The sequence below is a fragment of the Tiliqua scincoides genome, chromosome 4 (genome assembly GCF_035046505.1).
Source record: "Tiliqua scincoides isolate rTilSci1 chromosome 4, rTilSci1.hap2, whole genome shotgun sequence".
Taxonomy (NCBI): Eukaryota; Metazoa; Chordata; class Lepidosauria; order Squamata; family Scincidae; genus Tiliqua; species Tiliqua scincoides.
Genome location: NC_089824.1, coordinates 135875941 through 135883375, shown reverse-complemented (window position 1 = coordinate 135883375; position 7435 = coordinate 135875941). Strand labels below are relative to the sequence as shown.

The 7435-nt window shown below is 45.2% G+C and overlaps 1 pseudogene; it reads left to right on the top strand.

Moving 5' to 3' along the window:
* The first annotated feature begins 1825 nt into the window (after window positions 1-1825).
* On the top strand, window positions 1826-1942 carry LOC136650152 (5S ribosomal RNA; annotated as a pseudogene).
* Window positions 1943-7435: the final 5493 nt, after the last annotated feature.

The window sequence follows — 7435 nt, the reverse complement described above, 5'->3', positions numbered from 1 at the left end:
TTAATGTATATGGCCTGAATCCCAAAGAATTGCACAACTAGTTCAGTGCATCTCCTTGGAGTTGTGTTATTTGAACAGTGAGCAAGCACTCTCTCTCTCACTCTCTCTCTCTCTCTCTTTCCCCCCCCCTCTCTCACCCCTCCCCCCCACAAGAAAAAGTCATGAATCTAATATGGTGTATATAACCTTTAAGGCACCTCTCAGTTCTTTGGAGTGAATCCCAGGCATAGCATATAAAAGCCAGGCTATGTGGCTTCATTGTGAATAAAAAGCATTTCTTCCTTATCAAGGTGGTGCTTCCAATCCCAAATCCTTCAAGATTGGGAAGACCAAAGGGCCCTCATTTCTGCCACTACCATCAGCAAACACTGCAACAGAATATAAGAAATAAGATAGACCACCATGTACTAAAAACATATTGACAATATTGACCACAGTTTGAAACAAAAACAACAAAGGCTACCAGCTGGTGGATCAGTTTACTGGCAACCAAAGCCTACCACCTCCTCAATGTAATAACATGGGGCACCGAACACATTTAATTTATTTGAACACATTCCTGATCTTGTCTGATCTTGGAAGCTAAGCAGGGTCAGGCCTGGTTAGTACTTAGATGGGAGACCACTTGGGAACACCGGGTGCTGTAGGCTTATACCATAGTCTTTCGAGACTGAAGGTTGCCAACCATATATTTAATTCAATGGTACCTATTATTTGGTGGGGTAACAAAGTACAGAAGTGAAAAGTTTTGGGGGGATTTTTTCCACATTCAGCAGGTTTAAGTTCTCCTCCTTTCAGATTCACATGTGTAGGGTATTTATCAAAGGACTAAAAACACCTGAAGAGTTAAGAATTGATCTATTTGTAAAACCTTAAATCTGAAATACCCCCAGCTAAAGGTTAAAACACCAAAACTCAGGCAGTTCAAGTTTAAAAGTCCAGACTTCTGAAATAAAACTCCTCTCCAGACTTTCACAACTTTTTAACTTGAACTGGCTGGGTTTTGGTGTTTTCACTTTTAGCTGGGGATATCTGAGTTTTAAGTTTTTACCAGTAGATCAATTTTTAACTTTTCAGGTGATTTTAGTATGACATAGATCATTTGGGAATGGCATTATTATTAGACAAGGAGAGATGATTTCCTTGAACAGCATGGATGTGCTTTAACTCACTTTCCTTCAGAAATTTAGCTTCCCCCCCCCCCCCATGTAGTTTTCAGATACAATGTACCAGGGACTACAGTGCATTCTGTCCAGCCAGTACTGAATTAATTGGGTCACTTACTTTTACCTCTCCGTATTGTGAGTGTGCCCCACCTGTACAATTTCAGTAAGAATTCTAAATACTGCAGAAAACTACCATTTTCCGATAGCCTTGTGCTTCCCCCAGGCTTCCACTCCCCTTTACACCCATTGCTTTGGAGGACCCAAAACTAGAGGGCCGGTTCCTTCTTATCTGGGATCTTGTCATACGTTCTATAGAAAACAGCCCTGAACAAAGTTTCCTGTGATCAACTAACATGGGCATCTTCACCACTTGACTGCAGAATTGCTGGACAACTTGGTCGTCAGGGATCAAACATTACAGACAAAACTTATGTACAGAGTTATCTCAAACAGAAGGTTTTGCAAAGGTCTGAGTTCACACAATCTCCTGAGTCCTCGTTCTGATTTATCAAATGATGCTCACTAAATCCCGTCATGCATTGGTTCTGTTCTGAAGGTTTGTTCATGTTGGAACATACAGAAGTCAAAACAGCTGGCTCTTGCTGCCTCAGCACTATCACAAGTGCACCACAATGGATGGACTGTTCCTCCACAAAAGTGCAAACAACTGTTACTCTGCACATGCCTGATCTCGTCTGATCTTGGAAGCTAAGCAGGATCAGGCCTGGTTAGTACTTGGATGGGAGACCACCTGGGAATACCGGGTGCTGTAGGCTTATACCATAGTCTTTCGAGACTGAAGGTTGCCAACCAGCCAGCCATAACTCAGATGTCCGTAATTCAGGAACCCAGTGTATATGTATGTGTGAACTGATGCTAGAAGATGAACAAGGGAACAAAAGAACAGACATTCTCTTCACTGGACAGCACTGTGAAAAGGACGTCCAGTCACTTCAGTCATGTTATGGTCCCTTAGAGCTGTAGGGACTCTGCCAATAGAACAGAAGGAAACTTTTTGATAAATCATAACCAAGGTTCTCTTTCCAAAGGGGCCTTAGATTAACAAGAGGCTAGCTAAACAAGAATCTTGTTCCCTGGAGGCAAGGAAAGGTCTGGTCTAGAGGGTAGAGCCTCCATTTGCCTGAAGATTGCCATCCACAAGGTCGCCAGTTCGAGGCCACCGGCACCGTGCGACCTTGAAGCAGCTGGCAAGCTGCAGCTGAGCTGTTCCATCTGCTCGGAGCGTGGGAGGATGGAGGCCAGAATGTTAAACCAGATCGGAGCGTAACATCTTGAATGTGGTGGTTCTTGAAAGAGAGAACCTTCTTTCAATTTGTAAAAATCCCTGCGTGGATTTAATAAGCCTGCCTGTGTAAACCGCCTTGAATAAAGTCTTGAATAAAGACCAAGAAAGGCGGTATATAAATACTGTATATTATATTATTATATATTATTAAAGGTCAGTTCCACCTCTTCAAGAAACTGTGGAAGAACCACAGGAGAAAGACCAGTCCAAGAAAAGCAACCAATAGCAATGCAAAAGGCAAATCCTCAGCTGCAGGGTCCTAATGAATAGAGTGGATCCACACAGATCACAAGGGATATCACCCAGGTCCATTGGAAATATGATCAACAATATCTAGCTCTGTGAATCACTCATGGCAACAGTTTCCAGGTCTCTCTTGGAGCACCATTATTTAGTCAAGAGGTTCTTAACCCTTTTGCAATTACAGACCCCCAATGGATTGCTCAATATGTCCACAGATCCTCTTCACCAGACTGTCAAAATCATCAGCAGCACTAGCCCTATTAGGTACCTGTATGACTTCAAAATATGTCAATATGTTGTTTTTACTTCACAGATGGATAGCTAGGAACTGAACACTTCAATCCAAATTGATAATGGTGATAGTTAATAATCTAATCTAAAAAAAATTTTTTTTTAAGTGCTTAGAGATTGAGTTCCATACTCCCATCATTTGGTTCCCATGCTCCCAAGACAAATGAATACCCCCAGGTTAAGAATCCCTGATCTTCAATAGACCTTCAAATACTCCAAGACGAATTGCAGCACCTGTCCCTTCATTTATCCCTTTGACTATCCTCCTCCTCTTCCTTGGAAGGGGGGCGGGGAGGTTCTGTTGGCCACAGCAGGCAATGGAGGAGAATGATCAAGTGAATCATTGAATGGCATAAGCTGTAGCAGCTGTTCCCATGTGACAACCAACCAATCTGTTCAAGAATGCTCAGGGGCACATGGTACAGCCCCAAATGGTGCTATCACTGTCTGAAATGAAGCAGGAACTACTTATTAATTTAATTTACAGTATTTTTACCAACATTTACAGTATTTTTATATAATTTTTACAGTACGGCCAACGCCTGCTAGAGTTTTGCGGATATCACGGTCTCTCTGTCAGCAACACATTCTTCAACAAGAAGCCCCAACATAGAGTCTATTGGAGACACCCACAATCAAAGCACTGGCACCAGCTCGACCTGATTCTCACCAGACGCTCCAGACTTCCCAGCATCAAGATCACAAGCAGTTATCAGGGTGCTGCCTGCGACACTGACCACTCCCTGGTGTGCAGCAGAGTGAAACTGTGAGCAAAGCGAATGTATCACACGAAAAAGGAAGGCAGACCTCGCACTGACACCAGCAAGATCCGGGATCAGGGAAAAGTGGAGAAATTTGCACAAGCGCTTGAGGAAATTCTCCCAGGCCCAGCCGATGCAAATACATCCAACAGATGGGAACATTTCAAGAATGCTGTTTACAACACTGCCTTGTCCATATTTGGTAAGAAGACCAACAAGACAGCAGACTGCTTTGAATCCCACTCTGAGAAGTTGACACCAGTCATCGAGAAAAAGGAGGGCTCTAGCAGCATACAAAGCTTGTCCCAGTGAGCGCAACCTGCAGGTCCTCTGAACTGCTCGCAGCAAAGTTCAGCAGACTGCCAGGAGATGTGCTAACGTCTACTGGCTCCAGCTCTGTTCCCAGATACAGATAGCAGCTGACACAGGCAACATCAAGGGGATGTATGATGGTATCAAGCAGGCCCTAGGTCCGACACAGAACTGCCCCTCTGAAGTCTGCCATCCAGGACTGGGCGCAGCAGATGGAACGCTGGGTGCAGCACTACTCTGAGCTGTATTCCAGAGAAAATGTGGTTACCAAAGAAGCGCTGAACAACATCGAGTGCCTGCCTGTGTTGGAGGAGCCTGACAGAGAACCAACCTTAGAAGAACTTCATGTGGCCCTGGAGTCCCTTGCTTCTGGCAAGGCACCTGGGAAAGACAGCATCCCTGCTGAGGTCCTAAAGTGCTGCAAAGAGATCATCACCACTGAGCTGCATGAAATCTTCTATCTCTGCTGGAGAGAAGGTAGAGTACTTCAGGACATGAGGGATGCAAACATCGTCACGCTGTACAAGAACAAAGGCGGCAGGGGCGACTGCAATAACTATCGTGGCGTCTCTCTCCTTAGCGTTGTAGGAAAGCTGTTTGCCCAAGTTGCACTAAAGAGGCTCCCGGTACTTGCAGAGAGAGCCTATTCAGAATCGCAGTGCGGATTCTGAGCCAACAGGTTCACCACTGATATAGTATTCTCCCTTAGACAGCTGCAGGAGAAATGCAGGGAACGACAGCAGCCACTCTTTATAGCCTTCATAGATCTCACGAAGGCTTTCAACCTGGTCAGCAGGGATGGCCTCTTCAAGATTCTCCTCAAGATCAGATGTCCACCCAGGCTCCTCAGCATCATCAGGTCTTTCCACAAGGACATGAAGGGCACTGTAGTCTTTGATGGCTCCACATCAGACCCCTTTGACATCCGAAGCGGAGTGAAGCAGGGCTGTGTTCTTGCGCCAACCTTGTTTGGGATTTTCTTCGCTGTCCTGCTGAAGCATTCCTTTGGAACTGCAACAGAAGGCATCTATCTCCGGACCAGAACAGACGGAAAGCTCTTCAACCTCTCCAGACTGAGAGCAAAGTCCAAAGTCCAGCTGAAATGTCTGTGTGACTTCCTCTTTGCCAATGATGCAGCTGTCACCGCCCACTCTGCCACAGATCTTCAGCAGCTCATGAATCGTTTTAGCAAGGCCTGACAAGACTTTGGACTGACAATCAGCCTGAAGAAAACACAGGTCATGGCTCAGGATGTGGATTCACCTCCCTGCATTACAATCTCTGTGCATGAACTGGAGATTGTCCATGACTTTGTGTACCTTGGCTCAACCATCTCCAACACACTTTCTCTCAATACCGAGCTAAACAAATGTATCGGTAAAGCAGCTACCAGGTTTTTCAGACTCACAAAGAGAGTCTGGTCCAACAAGAAGCTGACGGAACATACCAAGATCCAGGTCTACAGAGCTTGCGTCTTGAGTACACTTGTGTATTGCAGAGAGTCATGGACTCTTCACTCACGAGAGGAAGCTGAACGCTTTCCACAAGTGCTGCCTCTGACACATCCTCGGTGTCACCTGGCAGGACAAAGTTCCAAACAACACAGTCCTGGAACGAGCTGGAATCCCTAGCATGTATGCACTGCTGAAACAGAGACGCCTGCGTTGGCTCGGTCATGTCGTGAGAATGGGTGATGGCCGGATCCCAAAGGATCTCCTCTATGGAGAACTCATGCAGGGAAAGCGCCCTACAGGTAGACCACAGCTGCGATACAAGGACATCTGCAAGAGGGATCTGAAGGCCTTAGGAATGGACCTCAACAGATGGGAAACCTTGGCCTCTGAGCATCCCGCTTGGAGGCAAGCTGTGCAGCATGGCCTCTCCCAGTTTGAAGAGACACTTCCCCAACAGACTGAGGCAAAGAGGCAAAGAAGGAAGGCCTGTAGCCAGGGAGACACACCAGGAACAGACTACATTTGCTCCCAGTGTGGAAGGAATTGTCACTCCCGAATTGGCCTTTTCAGCCACACTAGATGCTGTTCCAGAACCACCATTCAGAGTGCGATGCCATAGTCTTTCGAGACTGAAGGATGCCAACTGATTGATTTTTATCCCACCTTTCTCCTCGAGGAAACCCAAGTTGGCATTATTGTCCATTCCCTGCATATGAAATGCACTGCTGAAAGTGGGTTCCAGTGTCCCTTTAATGCGCACCAAATTACTCACGTTGCTAAACTCTCTCCTAATAGACTCCTAAAGAGCCGCTTTCCTCGCTACCTTGCCCTGACTCTCCTCCTCTCCCTCCCTCCGCCCCAAACTCATTTCTCTCAACTCTGTAATCAAGAGCCCAATTTTGTCATTTGGAAATACTAATTATCTAATCACACCATGCTGCTGAAAACTCACTTGTCTGCCCAATTAGCTAGGACAATTATTAAAATTCGGAAGCCTAATTATGTCTCAATTTAATGCTGGCAAAGCTTGGGCTGGAGCAGTAATTAAAATCCCTCTCTTTTGCCTCTGCCTTTAGGGCAGTGGCTGATTAGGAACCTGTCAGAGGCGGTGCTCAAGCAAGGCAGTCAAGCGTACGGTGCAACATGACCCTACATTGTTAAGTGTGTCAACATATTAACCTGAATTCCCTTCAGCCCACAGACTCACATGGGAGAGGAGGGGGGAGGAAGGAGAGAGGGGGCTTAAACCATGCATTTTATTAAAAAAATAAATTCTTTTTAATTAATGCTATAAGGGATCTGATACAGGTTTTGAGCTACCAAGTGCTGCAAGTCATATGGCTGCTTTTCATCTAATTATGAGTATTCCTAAGAAAGAACACTTTATTCGGCTCTGTTTCTAAAAGACCTTTTTCCTCCTCTAAAAAAAACACACACACACAATTTCTTTTTTGGAACTGTCTCCACCCCCATGATTTGGCTTCCAGTGATGGCTCATTTTTTGCGGCTGTTTGAGGAGAGAGACACACCAGTGAATATTATTGACTTCCAGAAAAAAGAACTAAACAGGACTAAAGGCATAAACGGATGAACAGCCCAGGATTTAATACTTGAAAGGAGCTAATAAAGGTTGAAAATTAAATATCACAATATTGAGATAATTTCTGCACATTTATTTTTTAATGCCAACTGAGAAACTTGAAGTGTTAAACATGGGGAGCTGAGACACAATGGGATGTCACCCCCCTTGGCTGTACGCTACATGTGGTTTCAGTGGCTTAGTGGAAGTTCCAGCGCGACCCACCCCAAGGGAGCTTCAAAGGTAGCATCTCTCAGATATCACGAGAGTCATGTCCACAAGATCAAATGGCACAAGTGCTTGTAAAATGCATGATTTGATCA